Source organism: Bubalus kerabau, unplaced genomic scaffold (genome assembly GCF_029407905.1).
Source record: "Bubalus kerabau isolate K-KA32 ecotype Philippines breed swamp buffalo unplaced genomic scaffold, PCC_UOA_SB_1v2 scaffold_90, whole genome shotgun sequence".
Lineage (NCBI taxonomy): Eukaryota > Metazoa > Chordata > Mammalia > Artiodactyla > Bovidae > Bubalus > Bubalus kerabau.
Genome location: NW_026577944.1, coordinates 295,095 through 313,470, shown reverse-complemented (window position 1 = coordinate 313,470; position 18,376 = coordinate 295,095). Strand labels below are relative to the sequence as shown.

Genomic DNA, 18,376 nt, shown 5'->3' with positions numbered 1-18,376 from the left:
CGATGATCCCTGGTTCCCAGCATGGGGGAAAAGCAGATCTTGGAGATCTTTGCTCAGGGGTTGTTTCCACGGAGCTGGGGCTGTGCCCGGAGACCCACACGTACAGGGGAAGGCAAAACCACATGAACAAGTCTTTGCTCTCTAAGAGAGCTCTAGTGAACCTCAGTCTTTGACGAACGTTCTTGGCTCCTATGGGCACACCTCTGTGTGTGAAACTGCGTACCCAACATGGGGGCAGAGAGCCTGATTCTCTCTGTGAAGGTTTAATGCTGTCGTTCAGAAAACAGCTTGAGAATCCATACAATTCTCGCTCTTACCTCTGAGAGAGTTCTCATTGCAGTAGCCCTTGGCAGTTTGTAGAAATCTGCACCTAAACCCTTCTCCAAGTAGGCCTGAGTCCCAGTTCGGAGGAACAAGCAATGGCGGAGCTGAGACCAGTATGGCACCAGTCAGTTTTCACACACTCTGGCAGCCTGCTCCTCCATGGACAGTAAGGCTTCTTTTTCTCTGCAGGAGGCTCACTTGCCTTACTTCCTGTGAACAGCTTTTCCCAGCCTGGGCGAAAAGCTGTTCCTGGAGATCTTTCCTGAGGGGCTGTTTTCCCGGAGCTGGGGCGGACCTCGGGGACCCAACTCACAGGGGAAGGCGAAACCACATGGATAGGTGAGCACTCTGTAGGAGAGCTCTTGTGAACCTCATCTCTCAGGAACATTCTTGGCTCCTGTAGAGACACCACTGTGTGTGAAGCTACACACCCCCACATAGGGGCAAATGGAGCCTGATTCTCTCCGTGGGGTGCTGATGCTTGGTGGCAAAGAACCTTCTTGAGAATCCATCCGCTTACACTTCCCTCGCATTTACGGAGGTCTCATTGCTGTAGCCCTCGGCAGTTTGGAAAGAAGAAGACCCTTACCCTTCATAAAATAGGGCCTTGTCCTAGTTTGAATGGAAAGGCAATAGCTGAGCTGAGGCCAATAAGGCGCCAGTCAAGTCTGATATATTCCTGAAGCCTGCTTCTTCAGGAAGATAACAGTAGAATCTAGGAATGTCTTTGCAAGGCTGGCAAAGGGCAGTCAGGACCCTGCACACTGCCTCTGGAATTACCGACTTCTGAGCAGATCTGGAGGTCTCCTTTGGGAGAAGCTAACCCATTCTTCCAAATAGGGGCTTCCAAACGCAGGCCGCTTGGCTGCCTCTTGCTGTCTGAAGGAGACCTGCTTTTCCCGCCTCCTATGAACCCCACATCCCAGCCTCTGGGAAAAGCGGATCTTGAAGATCTTTTCTCAGGGTTTGTTTCCACGGAGCTGGGGCCGAGCCTGGAGCCCCAAACGCACAGGGGAAGAAAAACCACATGGACAAGTCTTTGCTCTCTAGGAGAGCTCTAGTGAACCTCACTCTGTCAGGAACCTTCTTGTTTCCTATGGAGACACCCCTGTCTGTGAAGCTGTGTACCGAACATGGAGACACAGAGTCTGATTCTCTCTGTGCAGCTTTGAAGCTGTCGTTCAAACAACAGCTTGAAAATCCATACAATGCCCTTCCTTACCCGTGACACAGTTCTCATTGCTATACCCCTTGGCAGTATTTAGAAATCCATACACAAACCCTTCTCCTAGTAGGCCTGGGTCCTAGTTCGGAGGAACATGCAATGGCGGAGCTGAGGTCAGTAAGGCACCAGTCAGGTCTCACACACTCTTGCAGCCTGATCGTCCAGGGACAGTAAGGCCTGTTGTGCCCTGCAGGAGGCTTGCCAGCCTGGGGGAATAGCGGTCCCAGGAGATCTTTTCTCAGGGGCTCCTTTCCCTGAGCTGGGGCGGACCTCGGGGACCCAACTCACAGGGCAAGGCAAAACCATATGGACAGGTCTATGCTCTGTAGCAAACCTCTAGTGAACCTCATCTCTCAGGAACATTCTTGGCTCCTATAGAGACACCTCTGTGTGTGAAGCTGCGTAACTAACATAGGGGCACAGAGAGCCTCATTCTCTCTCTTCATTTTGACGCTGTCGTTCAGAAAACAGCTTGAGAATCCACATAATGCTCTCCCTTACCGCTGAGAGAATTCTCACTGCTATAGCCCTTGGCACTTTGTAGAAACCCGCACCCAAACGCTTCTCCAAGTAGGCCTGGGTCCTAGCTCGGATGAACAGGCAATGGCGGAGCTGAGGCCAGTAAGGCAGCAGTCAGGTTTCACACACTCTGGCAGCCTGCTCCTCCAGGGACAGTAAGGCCTCTTTTTCTCTGCAGGAGATTCGCTTGCCTTACTTCCTGTGAACAGCGTTTCCCAGCCTCAGCGAAGCGGTTCCTGGAGATCTTTTCTCAGGCACAGTTTCCCCGGATGTGTGGCGGACCTCGGGGACCCAACTCACAGGGGAAGGCAAAACCACATGGACAGGTCTATGCTCTGTAGGAGAGGTTTAGTGAACCTAATCTCTCAGGAAAATTCTTGGCTCCTATAGAGACAACTCTGTGTGTGAAGCTACACTCCCAACATTGGGGCACAGGGAGCTTGATTCTCTCCGTGGGGTGCTGATGCTTTGTAGTAAAGCACCTGCTTGAGAATCCATCCTCTTAGGCTTCCCTCGCCTTGACAGAGGTCTCATTGCTGTAGCCCTTGGCAGTTGGCAAAGAAGAAGACCCTTACCCTTCATAAAGTAGGCCCTTGTCCTAGTTTGAATGGAAAGGAAATAGCTGAGCTGAGGCCAATAAGGAGCCAGTCCCGTCTGACACATTCCCGATGCCTACTCCTTCATGGAATATAACTCTAGAATCTAGGAATGTCTTTGCAAGGCTGGCAAAGGGCAGTCAGGAACCAGCACCCTGCCTCTGGAATTACCGACTTCTGAGCAGATCTGGAGGTCTCCTTTAGGAGAAGCTAACCCATTCCTTCCAAATAGAGGCTTCAAAACACAGGCAGGTTGGCTGCCTTTCGTGCCCGAAGGAGGCTTGCTTTTCTCTCCTCCTATGAACCCCAGTTCCCAGCCTCTGGGAAAAGTGGATCTTGAAGATATTTTCTCAGGGGTTGTTTCCACGGAGCTGGGGCCGAGCCCGGAGACCCAAAGCCACAGGGGAAGGCAAGACCACATGGAGACGTCTATGCTCTGCAGCAGACCTCTAGTGAACCTCATCTCTCAGGAGCATTCTTGGCTCCTATAGAGACACCTGTGTGTGTGAAGCTGCATACCTAACATAGGGGGACAGAGAGCCTGATTCTCTCTGTTCATTTTGATGCTGTCGTTCAGAAAACAGCTTGAGAATCCATACAGTGCTCTCCCTTACCGCTGAGAGAATTCTCACTGCTGTAGCCCTTGGCACTTTGTAGAAATCCGCACCCAAACGCTTCTCCAAGTAGGCCTGGGTCCTAGCTCGGATGAACAGGCAATGGCGGAGCTGAGGCCAGTAAGGCAGCAGTCAGGTTTCACACACTCTGGCAGCCTGCTCCTCCAGGGACAGTAAGGCCTCTTTTTCTCTGCAGGAGATTCGCTTGCCTTACTTCCTGTGAACAGCGTTTCCCAGCCTCAGTGAAGCAGTTCCTGGAGATCTTTTCTCAGGCACAGTTTCCCCGGATGTGTGGCGGACCTCGGGGACCCAACTCACAGGGGAAGGCAAAACCACATGGACAGGTCTATGCTCTGTAGGAGAGGTTTAGTGAACCTAATCTCTCAGGAAAATTCTTGGCTCCTATAGAGACAACTCTGTGTGTGAAGCTACACTCCCAACATTGGGGCACAGGGAGCTTGATTCTCTCCATGGGGTGCTGATGCTTTGTGGCAAAGCACCTGCTTGAGAATCCATCCTCTTAGGCTTCCCTCGCCTTGACAGAGGTCTCATTGCTGTAGCCCTTGGCAGTTGGCAAAGAAGAAGACCCTTACCCTTCATAAAGTAGGCCCTTGTCCTAGTTTGAATGGAAAGGCAATAGCTGAGCTGAGGCCAATAAGGAGCCAGTCCCGTCTGACACATTCCCGAAGCCTGCTCCTTCATGGAAAATAACTCTAGAACCTAGGAATGTCTTTGCAAGGCTAGCAAAGGGCAATCAGGAACCAGCACCCTGCCTCTGGAATTACCGACTTCTGAGCAGATCTGGAGGTCTCCTTTAGGAGAAGCTAACCCATTCCTTCCAAATAGAGGCTTCAAATCACAGGCAGGTTGGCTGCCTTTTCGTTCCCGATGGAGGCGTGCTTTTCTATCCTCCTACGAACCCCAGTTCCCAGACACTGGGAAAAGCAGATCTTGAAGATATTTTCTCAGGGGTTGTTTCCACGGAGCTGGGGGCGAGCCCGGAGACCCAAACGCACAGGAGAAGGCAAGACCACATGGACAAGTCTTTGCTCTTTAGTATAGCTCTAGTGAACCTCACTCTGTCAGGAACTTTCTTGATTCCTACGGAGACACACCTGTGTGTGAAGCTGCATGCCCAACATAGGGGCACAGAGAGCCTGATTCCCCCTGTGCAGCGCTGAGTCTGGGTGGCTAAGCAACAGCTGGGAATGCAGCCTGGGGCGCTTCCCTTCCCTCTGACAGAGCTCTCCTTCGGGACCTAAGCCCTCTGCAAGGAGGCATGGATCATAGGTGCAAAGGGAAGGGAAGAGCGGAGCTGAGGCCAGTAAGGCGCCCGCCAGTCACGTCTCCCCCACTTCCGCAGTCTGTTCCTTCCCCTGCGCGAAAGCTAGAAGCTGGGAAGGGCTTGGCGAGGCTCGCTCAGGCAGAGCAGCATCTCGACAGGGGCTCTGTCCTATCGCGCCTGGGCACAGATCTGCAGCTCCGCCGGTGTGAAGCTCATTCGGTCCTTTCCAATACAGGCTTGCAAGAACCCGCCAACGGCCTAACTCATCTCTCCCGCGTGCTGGGACTGGGCATCCAGGCCTGGGCACAAAGCACTGCCTGGAGCTCTTTGCTAAGGGGCTGGTTCCCCTACGCTGGGGCTGTGCTAGGGAGCCCAAACGCACAAGTCAAGGCCCCAAAACACATCCACACGTCTCTGCTCTGCAACAGAGCTCCAGGGAAGCCCAGTCTGGCAGGCGCTTTCTGGGCACAAACGGAGGAACACTCTGGCTGTGGAGCTCCCTCCCAAAGACTGGGGCACTAGGACCCTGATTCCCTCCGTTTAGCGCTGAGTCTGGGTTGCCTAGCAACAGCTTGGGAACGCAGCCTGGGGCACTTCCCTTCCCTCCGACAGAGCTCTCCTTGCGGTAGGCCTTGGTAGTTTGCATACAATAGGGCAATAAGCCCTCTGCAAGTTGGCCTGGCTCCTAGGTCCAAAGGGCAGGCCAGAGCGGAGCTGAGGCTGTCAGGCTCCAGACACATCTCCCACACTCCTACATCCTGCTCCTATCCGGGCGTGAACGCTAGAAATTGGTAAGGTACCGGGAGCGTGGCAGGGGCGGGGCGAAACAGGGCGGCGCGGGGCGGGTTTCCGGTCGGGAGGGGGTGGGAAGCGGTCCCAGTTGTGCTCTCGGGGGTCCCCACTGCGGCTGGAAATGTACCGCGAGCGAGGCAGGGGCGGGGCGAAACCGGGCGGCGCGGGGCCGTTTTCCGGTCGGGAGGGGGTGGGAAGCAGTCCCAGTAGTGCTCTCGGAAGTGGCCACTGCGGCTGGAAACGCGCTGGGACCTCACCGGGGCGGGGTAAACTCCGGCTGCGCGGGTGGAGATTACGATGGCTGTAGGTGGGGGTCGGTCCCAGTTGTGCTCCCGGGGGTCGCCACTGCGGCTGGGAACGCGCCGGGAGCGCGGCAGGGGCGGGGCGAACCCTGGCGTGAGGGGAGGGGGTCCGGTTGTGGCGGGGTTGGCTCTTGGCGGGGATGGGGAGGGCTTCCCAGTTGTGCTCTCAGGGGTCTCCACTGAGGCTGGGAACACCCATTTCGTCCGCTCCTGGGTCCCCAAGGATCGCCATCCCGTGGGTGCAGCGGAGGGCTGCGGACCACTGGTAAGGGCACTGGGACTGCGTGGAGCAGGGAACCACGTATTCCGCCGTCTGTTGGTACATTCTCGGAGCTCCCCAACCTGGCGGTCGCAGAAAGGCCTCGCCTTTGGGGTCAAGGCCTTTACCGCTCCACCCCTTTGCTGAAAAGTCTCAGAGTCTGCGCGGGTTTCCCAAGCAGCCTAGTGTCCGCTAGAAGTCCAAGGGACAGAACCCTGAACTCTGGCCGGCTGGCCCAGCCCTGCTTCTGGCACTTTGTAGGCCAGCGGGCCCTTGAGCACCTACTGGGATGGGAAAGCGAAGGGTCCACGGATTGCACCCTAGAAACTTAGTAGGGTGCATGGATTTCAAACCCTGGTGGCCGCCCAGGCAGCAAAGAAGGGGGGAGGGTACCTTGCTGCCCTTTCATGTCAGAATCTGTGGCTGTCCTGCTGCGTGGGCCTTTTCATGGGGACCCTGTGGAAGAAAAGTTTGGTGTTTTGGAACTGAATAATTAGAACGTGTAAAAAGTTTAAATTATGTGGTGGTGTAATTAAAACAAAACCAAGCTACAAGTGTTTTTCAAATAGAGTTCCTAATATTGAAGGCCTGTTTCCTTCCACTGTGGCATTTATCAAGAAGTGTGCGGGATATTTTTTTTTTTTTAAGAAAAGTGTTTGACGTGAGGGAAACAGGAAACCCAGAGGTGCCCCTGTAGTTTGGGGAAGGCCTAAGGAGGTCACTTGGAAATGCTGCTTGCTGTGGGGTGGGGCAGATTGGCTGTGCAGGCTTGTCCTTTGCATGCATGTTCTTGTGTGTGGAAACCCAGCTCGAGCCATCTCCTGATGTGTAAGCATTTCGCACACAAACTTTGAGCTAAGCAATGCTTTTTTTTCCTGAGGAAATGTTTGTCTTAAGTGATATAAATATCCTATGTATTTCCGCTAGACTCTGGCTTCAGGTCAGTTCCCCCAAAAGGCTCAGAAGCAACTTGAAAAAAACAGTATGTTTTCCTCCTAGCTTGTTCTCCTTATCTATATTAAGGAAATGATATATTTGCCTTGAATACTGCCTTTCTTCAAGATTCAGGTCTATCAAATTTTGGCCCGGGATGACTCACCTGCTGCCAATGTTATCTCAAGGCATATCGTGGGGGAGGGGCCTGCTGCAATTACCTGAGACAGTGCCTTTCTTTCCTTAGCTGACTGATAGTGCCTGTAGAATACCTGGCTAGAACCCAGCAGGGTGTACATCCAGCCTCAAGACTAAGTCAGCAGCTTTCTCTATCTCTTTTATACTTTAATAACAATTGATGATACAAAAGCTCTGAGCGATCAAACCATATCGAATATTTATTTCAGATTGAAGATGCATTCCATGTGATTGCCATCTTAAGTCTTTCCATCATTATGGAATATCTGTCCATGTATTCAGGATAGTTTTCAGCCAGGGTGTATAATTTCCAGTGTGCCAGTCTTGTCATCATCGTTAATACATGGCAAAGTGTTGTATTCATGTTGACATTATTGAAAGGGAATTTTTTAAAATTCCTTTTCAGATTATTATCTGCTAATGTATACAGAGAAAACTGTGTAATCATTCGTTTTTATCAGTTTGGACAGCTTGAGAGTTTCTTTAATTTCTTTCCTTTCTCATATTTAAGATTTTCCAGGCACATACATGTACTACCTCACCCCTAAACTCAGTCATGTGCTCAAAGAACTTCTGTCCTTATTTTTTGCAACATGAATTCGTTTTGATTATTCTGGGTCTCTGCTGCAAGATGGAAGTCGCTAGGACCTCTGGACTGCAGTCTGCCATCTCTTACTGACCTCTTGTTGACCTCTGCAGAATCCTGGTTGGTGGGAGCTTGTTAGTTCCTTGTTCCTTTACCAGGACCTCCTGTGGTAAGTGGTTTCTCTTCTCTGTTGCCTGGTAAGGGTGGATGGTCATTGGCATCCCAAAGCTAGCTAGAAGTCAATTATTTAGGCAGGCTTCTGCATAGATATGGGAGAAGGCAATGGTACCCCACTCCAGGACTCTTGCGTGGAAAATCCCACGGACAGAGGAGCCTGGTAGGCTGCAGTCCATGGGGTCGCTAAGAGTCGGACACCACTGAGCGACTTCACGTTCATTTTCACTTTCATTCATGGGAGGAGGAAATGGCAACCCACTCCAGTGTTCTTGCCTAGAGAAACCCAGGGACTGCGGGACCTGGTAGGCTGCCATGTATGGGGTCGCACAGAGTCGGACACGACTGAAACGACTTAGCAGCAGCAGCAGAAGCAGTGCATTGAAATCAAAAGGGTTGAGAACAGTCAGGTAGGATCACATATGTCACCGTGAAACACTACTTCTCCACGTAGCCAAAGCTAACCAAAGATTTCTGTTCTAGGTCAACCTAGAAGACATCACTTAAGAGGTAAAGAAACTGAAACTCCATTAGCAAAGGCAGTTCAACATCTCAAGAAAACTTCTGCTAGGCACACAACCCTTTTCTGGAGGTCCACTTTCGCTACAACCTCCTTATCCCATTCTGTACCCATTCCTTTGCTTCTCCCATCCTGAAACTTCCACCTGTAAGACAGAACTACTTCGTTTTCCTTCCTCAAGTGTCAATGCATTCCACATACCTTCTTATAAAAACAAGTCATACATTTCACTTCAGCAACCAAGAACTGACTTTTATATTGGCGTTCAATATAGCGCACTCCCTTCCCCCACCCCCAAGAATAGAACAAAACAAAACAAAACAATTGCTTTCTTACATTTAACATGTCACGATGGTGCCAGACAAGATTCATGGAGAGTCAAAAATCTCTTTTGTTTCTGTGTAAAAGGGAGGTCCTTTCAGAACTTTCATTACTTTGGAAATGACCTAGCTATGAAATACACTGTCGTCACTTAGTTTAGCACAAGGATAGAAACTCGGGGAACCAAAACACCTGGAGAAACGTTTTTCAGTTCAGTTCAGTTCAGTTGCTCAGACGTGTCTGACTCTTTGGGACCCGGTGGCCTGCAGGATGCCAGGCTTCCGTGTCCGTCACCAACTCCAGGGGCTTGCTCAAACTCATCTCCATCAGGTCAGTGATGCCATCCAACCATTGTATCCTCTGTCGTCCCCTTCTCCTCTGCCTTCAGTCAAGACTATGAGAGGCAGATATTTTAGAGTATAATCATTGTTAAGAGTTTGTCTAAAAGCTCATATCACATTTACATTTTTCACTTTTGATGTTGTCGTTTCTAGGTACTTTCTTGCTGACAGGCTTGTGACAGATATAACAATAGAGCAATTTTTACCTCAAAGGAAACCTAGGCACTATGAACATGTTGTGCTCAATGTTGTTGACTCTTAGACATGTCTATAGTGGAGGAGCAAAACCAAAAATACTAGATATTTCATATTGACTAGTTCCCAGTTCACGGGACTCTGACGTTCATTTAGGTCAATGTTTTCTTGTATTTCCAGCAGTTTGATTTGGAAGGGCTGCCTTGTCTTGAGACCATTGAAATCAGAACTCAGAACTTGAGCAATATTATCAAAAACCACAAGGCTCACACTGACACATACCTAAATCCAGAGAGAGAGACAAGACATCTTCCAGTTTTCCACCTGAGATTTAAAATATTTCTTTGAGCCAGTCTCCTGGGGAGTGGGGGATGGGGGTGGGGGTGGGGGTGGCAGCGAGGCAGGCTTGGGTAACAAGCTAATTGTTGGTCATTGCATATGCAAAGAACCAGCTTTCCCGGTTCCAAGGAAAAAAGTTTCCTTGGTAACCAACTTTGTCTGGTTCTATAGACTCTCATGGCCCTCCTAGGTCAGGTCACCTTGCCTTGCTGTAGTCCTCCTTTGATCCCTAAATCATAGACAGCTTGGATTGTCCCTGTGGGGTGGATGTATTGTCCTCCTGTTTGAACTGGCGGCAGTAGCCAGAGCCTCTCCTGGAACCGGGCGTGGGGGCGGGGCTCACCGGGAGCCCCCGGTGAAGGTGAGCAGCGCGCCGCGCCAGGAGTGGGGCGAACCCTGGCGGCGTGGGTCGCGGTTCCGGTCCGGAGGGGGTGGGGGGCGGTCTCAGTTGTGTTCTCCGGGGTCCCCACTGTGGCTGGGAAGGCTACAGGAGCGCGGCAGGGGCGGGGCGAACCCGGGCTGCGCGTGTCAGGAATCGAGTCGTGGCGGGGGTGGGGGGCGGTCCCCGTTGTGCTCTCGGGAGTCCGCACTGGGCTGGGAAGGCACCGGGACCGCGGAAGGGGCGGGGCGAACCCGGGAGGCGCGGGGCGGGGTCCGGTCTCGGCTGGGGTCGGCTCCTGGCGGGGGTGGGGGAGGGCTTCCCAGTTGTGCTCTCGGGGGTCGCCATTGCGGCTGGGCACGCCCATTTCGTGCGCTCCTGGGTCCCCAAGGATCGGCATCCAGTGGGCGCAGCGGAGGGGTGCGGACCACGGGTCAGGGCACTGGGACTGCGTGGAGCAGGGAACCACGTATTCCGCCCTCTGTTGGCACATTCTCGGAGCTCCCCAACCTGGCGGTCGCAGAAAGGCCTCGCCTTTGGGGTCAAGGCCTTTACCGCTCCACCCCTCTGCTGAAAAATCTCCGAGTCTGCGCGGGTTTCCCAAGCAGCCTAGTGTCCGCTGGAAGTCCAAGGGACAGAACCCTGAATCTTGGCTGGCTGGCCCAGCTCTGCTTCTGGCACTTTGTAGGCCAGCGGGCCCTGGAGCACCTGCTGGGAGGGGAAAGGGAAGGGTCCACGAATTGCACCCTAGAAACTTAGTAGGGTGCATGGATTTCAAACCCTGGTGGCCGCCCAGGCAGCAAAGAAGGGGGGAGGGCATCTTGCTGCCCTTTCATGGCCGAATCTGTGGCTGTCCTGCTGCGTGGGCCTTTTCAAGGGGACCTTGTGCAATAAAAGTTTGGTATTTTGGAACTGAATGATTAGAACTTGTAAAAAGTTTAAATTATGTGGTGGTGTAATTCAACACAAAACCAAACCAAACCAAGCTCCAAGTGTTTGGCACAGGGAGGTTTAAATATTGAAGGCCTGTTTTCCTTCCACTGTGGCATTCTATCAAGAAGTGTGCGGGATTTTTTTTTTTTTTTAAAGAAAAGTGTTCGAAGTGAGGGAAACAGGAAACCCAGAGGTGCCCCTGTAGTTTGGGGAAGGCCTTAGGAGGTCACTTGGAAATGCTGCTGGCTGTGGGGAAAGGGGGAAGATGGGCTGTGCAGGCTTGTCCTTTGCATGCATGTTCTTGTGTGTGGAAACCCAACTCGGAGCCATCTCCTGATGCGTAAGCATTTCGCAGACAAACCTTGAGCTAAGCAATGCCTTTGTTCCTAAGGAAATGTTTGTCTTAAGCGATGTACATATCCTATGGATTTCCGCTGGACTCTGGCTTCAGGTCGGTTCCCCCAATAGGCTCAGAAACGACTTGAACAAAACAGTATGTTTTCCTCCTACCTTGTTCTCCTCATCTATGTTAAAGAAATGATATAGTTGCCTGGAATACTGCCTTTCTTCAAGATTCATGTCAATCAGTTTTTGGCCCCGGAGGACTCACCTGCTGCCAATGTGACCTCAAGGCATGTCGTGAGGGAGGGGCCTGGTGGCATTCCCTGAGACAGTGCCTTTCTTTCCTGAGCTGACTGCTAGTGCCTGTAGAATATCTGGCTAGAGCCCAGCAGGGCGTACACCCCGCCTCAAGTCTAAGTCAGCAGCTTTCTCTATCTCTTTTATACTTTAATAACAGTTGATGGCACAAAAGCTCTGAGCGATCAACTCATATCGAATCTTCATTTCAGATTGAAGATGCATTCCATGGGATTGCCATCTTAAGTCTTTCCATCGTTATGGAATATCTGTCCATGTATTCAGGATAGTTTTCAGCCAGGGTGTATAAGTTCCAGCGTGCCGGTCTTGTCATCGTCATTACATCCATGGCAAAGTGTGGTATTCATGTTGACATTATTGAAAGGGAATTTTTTTAATTTCCTTTTCAGATTATTATCTGCTAATGTATACAGAGAAAACTGTGTAATCATTCGTTTTTATCAGTTTGGACAGCTTGATAGTTGTCTTTAATTTCTTTCCTTTCTTATACTTTAGGATTTTCCGGGCACATACATGTACTGCCTCACCCCTAATCTCAGTCATGTGTGCAAAGAACTTCTGTCCTTTTATTTGTTTATTTATTTGTTGCAATATTGAATTCGTTTGGACTATGCTGGGTCTCTGCTGCAAGATGGAAGTCGCTAGGACCTCTGGACTGCAGTCTGCCATCTCTTACTGACCTCTTGTTGACCTCTGCAGAATCCTGGTTGGTGGGAGCTTGTTAGTTCCTTGTTCCTTACCAGGACCTCCTGTGGTAAGTGTTTTCTCTTCTCTGTTGCCTGGTAAGGGTGGATGGTCATTGGCATCCCAAAGCTAGCTAGAAGTCAGTGATTTAGGCAGGCTTGCGCATAGATATGGGAGAAGGCAATGGCACCCCACTCCAGGACTCTTGCGTGGAAAATCCCATGGACGGAGGAGCCTGGTAGGCTGCAGTCCATGGGGTCGCTAAGAGTCGGACACCACTGAGCGACTTCACGTTCACTTTTCACTTTCATGCATGGGAGGAGGAAATGGCAACCCCCTCCAGTGTTCTTGCCTAGAGAACCCCAGGAACTGCGGGGCCTGGTGGGCTGCCGTCTACGGGGTCGCACAGAGCCGGACACGACTGAAGCGACTTAGCAGCGGCGGCGGCGGCGGCGGCGGCGGCGGCAGCAGCAGCAGAAGCAGTGCATCGATATCAAAAGGGTTGAGAACAGTCAGGTAGGATCACATATGTCACCGTGAAACACTACTTCTCCACGTAGCCAAAGCTAACCAAAGATTTCTGTTCTAGGTCCACCTAGAAGAGATCACTTAAGAGGTAAAGAAACTGAAACTCCATTAGCAAAGGCAGTTCCACATCTCAAGAAAACTTGTGCTAGGCACAGAACTCTTTTCTGGGGGTCCACTTTCCCTACCACCTCCTTATCCCATTCTGTACCCATTCCTTTGCTTCTCCCATCCTGAAACTGCCGCCTGTAAGACAGAACTACTTCGTTTTCCTTCCTCAAGTGCCATTGCATTCCACATACCTTCTTGTAATAACAAGTCATACATTTCCCTTCAGCAACCAAGAACTGACTTTTATACTGGCATTCGATATAGCGCGCCACCCCCCACCAACAAGAACAGAAGAGAACAAAACAAAACAATTGCTTTCTTACATTTAACATGTCAGGATGGTGCCAGACACTATTCATGGAGAGTCAAAAATCTCTTTTGTTTCTGTGTAAAAGGGAGGTCCGTTCAAGTCGTGAGTGTTTCAGAACTTTCATTTCTTTGGAAATGACCTAGCTATGAAATACACTGTCGTCACTTAGTTTAGCACAAGGATAGAAACTCGGGGAACCAAAACACCTGGAGAAACGTTTTTCAGTTCAGTTCAGTTCAGTTGCTCAGTCGTGTCTGACTCTTTGGGACCCGGTGGCCTGCAGGATGCCAGGCTTCCGTGTCCGTCACCAAGTCCAGGGGCTTGCTCAAACTCATCTCCATCAGGTCAGTGATGCCATCCAACCATTGTATCCTCTGTCGTCCCCTTCTCCTCTGCCTTCAATCAAGACTATGAGAGGCAGATATTTTAGAGTATAATCATTGTTAAGAGTTTGTCTAAAAGCTCATATCACATTTACGTTTTTTTCTTTTGATGTTGTCGTTTCCAGGTACTTTCTTGCTGACAGGCTTGTGACAGATATAACAATAGAGCAATTTTTACCTCAAAGGAAACCTAGGCACTATGAACATGTTGTGCTTAATGTTGTTGACTCTTAGACATGTCTATAGTGGAGGAGCAAAACCAAAAATACTAGATATTTCATATTGACTAGTTCCCAGTTCACGGGACTCTGACGTTCATTTAGGTCAATGTTTTCTTGTATTTCCAGCGGTTTGATTTGGAAGCGCTGCCTTGTCTTGAGACCATTGAAATCAGAACTCAGAACTTGAGCAATATTATCAAAAACCACAAGGCTCACACTGACACATACCTAAATCCAGAGAGAGAGACAAGACATCTTCCAGTTTTCCGCCTGAGATTTAAAATATTTCTTTGAGCCGGTCTCCTGGGGAGTGGGGGATGGGGGTGGGGGTGGGGGTGGCAGCGAGGCAGGCTTGGGTAACAAGCTAATTGTTGGTCATTGCATATGCAAAGAACCAGCTTTCCCGGTTCCAAGGAAAAAAGTTTCCTTGGTAACCAACTTTGTCTGGTTCTATAGACTCTCATGGCCCTCCTAGGTCAGGTCACCTTGCCTTGCTGTAGTCCTCGTTTGATCCCTAAATCATAGACAGCTTGGATTGTCCCTGTGGGGTGGATGTATTGTCCTCCTGTTTGAACTGGCGGCAGTAGCCAGAGCCTCTCCTGGAACCGGGCGTGGGGGCGGGGCTCACCGGGAGCCCCCGGTGAAGGTGAGCAGCGCGCCGCGCCAGGAGTGGGGCGAACCCTGGCGGCGTGGGTCGGGGTTCCGGTGGGGAGGGGGTGGGGGGCGGTCTCAGTTGTGTTCTCCGGGGTCCCCACTGCGGCTGGGAAGGCAACGGGAGCGCGGCAGGGGCGGGGCGAACCCGGGCGGCGCGGGGCGGGGTCCGGTCTCGGCTGGGGTCGGCTCCTGGCGGGGGTGGGGGAGGGCTTCCCAGTTGTGCTCTCGGGGGTCGCCATTGCGGCTGGGCACGCCCATTTCGTGCGCTCCTGGGTCCCCAAGGATCGGCATCCAGTGGGCGCAGCGGAGGGGTGCGGACCACGGGTCAGGGCACTGGGACTGCGTGGAGCAGGGAACCACGTATTCCGCCCTCTGTTGGCACATTCTCGGAGCTCCCCAACCTGGCGGTCGCAGAAAGGCCTCGCCTTTGGGGTCAAGGCCTTTACCGCTCCACCCCTCTGCTGAAAAATCTCCGAGTCTGCGCGGGTTTCCCAAGCAGCCTAGTGTCCGCTGGAAGTCCAAGGGACAGAACCCTGAATCTTGGCTGGCTGGCCCAGCCCTGCTTCTGGCACTTTGTAGGCCAGCGGGCCCTGGAGCACCTGCTGGGAGGGGAAAGGGAAGGGTCCACGAATTGCACCCTAGAAACTTAGTAGGGTGCATGGATTTCAAACCCTGGTGGCCGCCCAGGCAGCAAAGAAGGGGGGAGGGCATCTTGCTGCCCTTTCATGGCCGAATCTGTGCCTGTCCTGCTGCGTGGGCCTTTTCAAGGGGACCTTGTGCAATAAAAGTTTGGTATTTTGGAACTGAATGATTAGAACTTGTAAAAAGTTTAAATTATGTGGTGGTGTAATTCAACACAAAACCAAACCAAACCAAGCTCCAAGTGTTTGGCACAGGGAGGTTTCAATATTGAAGGCCTGTTTTCCTTCCACTGTGGCATTCTATCAAGAAGTGTGCGGGATTTTTTTTTTTTTTTTTAAAGAAAAGTGTTCGAAGTGAGGGAAACAGGAAACCCAGAGGTGCCCCTGTAGTTTGGGGAAGGCCTTAGGAGGTCACTTGGAAATGCTGCTGGCTGTGGGGAAAGGGGGAAGATGGGCTGTGCAGGCTTGTCCTTTGCATGCATGTTCTTGTGTGTGGAAACCCAACTCGGAGCCATCTCCTGATGCGTAAGCATTTCGCAGACAAACCTTGAGCTAAGCAATGCCTTTGTTCCTAAGGAAATGTTTGTCTTAAGCGATGTACATATCCTATGGATTTCCGCTGGACTCTGGCTTCAGGTCGGTTCCCCCAATAGGCTCAGAAACGACTTGAACAAAACAGTATGTTTTCCTCCTACCTTGTTCTCCTCATCTATGTTAAGGAAATGCTATAGTTGCCTGGAATACTGCCTTTCTTCAAGATTCATGTCAATCAGTTTTTGGCCCCGGAGGACTCACCTGCTGCCAATGTGACCTCAAGGCATGTCGTGGGGGAGGGGCCTGGTGCCATTCCCGGAGACAGTGCCTTTCTTTCCTGAGCTGACTGCTAGTGCCTGTAGAATATCTGGCTAGAGCCCAGCAGGGCGTACACCCCGCCTCAAGTCTAAGTCAGCAGCTTTCTCTATCTCTTTTATACTTTAATAACAGTTGATGGCACAAAAGCTCTGAGCGATCAACTCATATCGAATCTTCATTTCAGATTGAAGATGCATTCCATGGGATTGCCATCTTAAGTCTTTCCATCGTTATGGAATATCTGTCCATGTATTCAGGATAGTTTTCAGCCAGGGTGTATAAGTTCCAGCGTGCCGGTCTTGTCATCGTCATTACATCCATGGCAAAGTGTGGTATTCATGTTGACATTATTGAAAGGGAATTTTTTTAATTTCCTTTTCAGATTATTATCTGCTAATGTATACAGAGAAAACTGTGTAATCATTCGTTTTTATCAGTTTGGACAGCTTGAGAGTTGTCTTTAATTTCTTTCCTTTCTTATACTTTAGGATTTTCCGGGCACATACATGTACTGCCTCACCCCTAATCTCAGTCATGTGTGCAAAGAACTTCTGTCCTTTTATTTGTTTATTTATTTGTTGCAACATTGAATTCGTTTGGACTATGCTGGGTCTCTGCTGCAAGATGCAAGTCGCTAGGACCTCTGGACTGCAGTCTGCCATCTCTTACTGACCTCTTGTTGACCTCTGCAGAATCCTGGTTGGTGGGAGCTTGTTAGTTCCTTGGTCCTTACCAGGACCTCCTGTGGTAAGTGTTTTCTCTTCTCTGTTGCCTGGTAAGGGTGGATGGTCATTGGCATCCCAAAGCTAGCTAGAAGTCAGTGATTTAGGCAGGCTTGCGCATAGATATGGGAGAAGGCAATGGCACCCCACTCCAGGACTCTTGCGTGGAAAATCCCATGGACGGAGGAGCCTGGTAGGCTGCAGTCCATGGGGTCGCTAAGAGTCGGACAGCACTGAGCGACTTCACGTTCACTTTTCACTTTCATGCATGGGAGGAGGAAATGGCAACCCCCTCCAGTGTTCTTGCCTAGAGAACCCCAGGAACTGCGGGGCCTGGTGGGCTGCCGTCTACGGGGTCGCACAGAGCCGGACACGACTGAAGCGACTTAGCAGCGGCGGCGGCGGCGGCGGCGGCGGCAGCAGCAGCAGAAGCAGTGCATCGATATCAAAAGGGTTGAGAACAGTCAGGTAGGATCACATATGTCACCGTGAAACACTACTTCTCCACGTAGCCAAAGCTAACCAAAGATTTCTGTTCTAGGTCCACCTAGAAGAGATCACTTAAGAGGTAAAGAAACTGAAACTCCATTAGCAAAGGCAGTTCCACATCTCAAGAAAACTTGTGCTAGGCACAGAACTCTTTTCTGGGGGTCCACTTTCCCTACCACCTCCTTATCCCATTCTGTACCCATTCCTTTGCTTCTCCCATCCTGAAACTGCCGCCTGTAAGACAGAACTACTTCGTTTTCCTTCCTCAAGTGCCATTGCATTCCACATACCTTCTTGTAATAACAAGTCATACATTTCCCTTCAGCAACCAAGAACTGACTTTTATACTGGCATTCGATATAGCGCGCCACCCCCCACCAACAAGAACAGAAGAGAACAAAACAAAACAATTGCTTTCTTACATTTAACATGTCAGGATGGTGCCAGACACTATTCATGGAGAGTCAAAAATCTCTTTTGTTTCTGTGTAAAAGGGAGGTCCGTTCAAGTCGTGAGTGTTTCAGAACTTTCATTTCTTTGGAAATGACCTAGCTATGAAATACACTGTCGTCACTTAGTTTAGCACAAGGATAGAAACTCGGGGAACCAAAACACCTGGAGAAACGTTTTTCAGTTCAGTTCAGTTCAGTTGCTCAGTCGTGTCTGACTCTTTGGGACCCGGTGGCCTGCAGGATGCCAGGCTTCCGTGTCCGTCACCAAGTCCAGGGGCTTGCTCAAACTCATCTCCATCAGGTCAGTGATGCCATCCAACCATTGTATCCTCTGTCGTCCCCTTCTCCTCTGCCTTCAATCAAGACTATGAGAGGCAGATATTTTAGAGTATAATCATTGTTAAGAGTTTGTCTAAAAGCTCATATCACATTTACGTTTTTTTCTTTTGATGTTGTCGTTTCCAGGTACTTTCTTGCTGACAGGCTTGTGACAGATATAACAATAGAGCAATTTTTACCTCAAAGGAAACCTAGGCACTATGAACATGTTGTGCTTAATGTTGTTGACTCTTAGACATGTCTATAGTGGAGGAGCAAAACCAAAAATACTAGATATTTCATATTGACTAGTTCCCAGTTCACGGGACTCTGACGTTCATTTAGGTCAATGTTTTCTTGTATTTCCAGCGGTTTGATTTGGAAGCGCTGCCTTGTCTTGAGACCATTGAAATCAGAACTCAGAACTTGAGCAATATTATCAAAAACCACAAGGCTCACACTGACACATACCTAAATCCAGAGAGAGAGACAAGACATCTTCCAGTTTTCCGCCTGAGA

At 50.5% G+C, this 18,376-nt stretch overlaps 1 long non-coding RNA gene across 5 annotated transcripts in view; it reads left to right on the top strand.

The window, feature by feature from the left end:
• The first annotated feature begins 5,174 nt into the window (after positions 1–5,174).
• The window catches only part of LOC129641165 (uncharacterized), a 40,507-nt gene continuing 27,305 nt past the window's right edge, over positions 5,175–18,376 (top strand). Inside the window, exons 1-2 of one of the 5 annotated variants that reach the window (XR_008709139.1) lie at positions 5,175–5,354; positions 12,195–12,249. This is a non-coding gene — a long non-coding RNA (uncharacterized LOC129641165). Of the gene's footprint in view, positions 5,355–5,638; positions 5,659–12,194; positions 12,250–18,376 lie in introns of those variants that run through there. The other 4 variants (XR_008709137.1, XR_008709143.1, XR_008709145.1 and 1 more) reach the window with 4 other exon arrangements.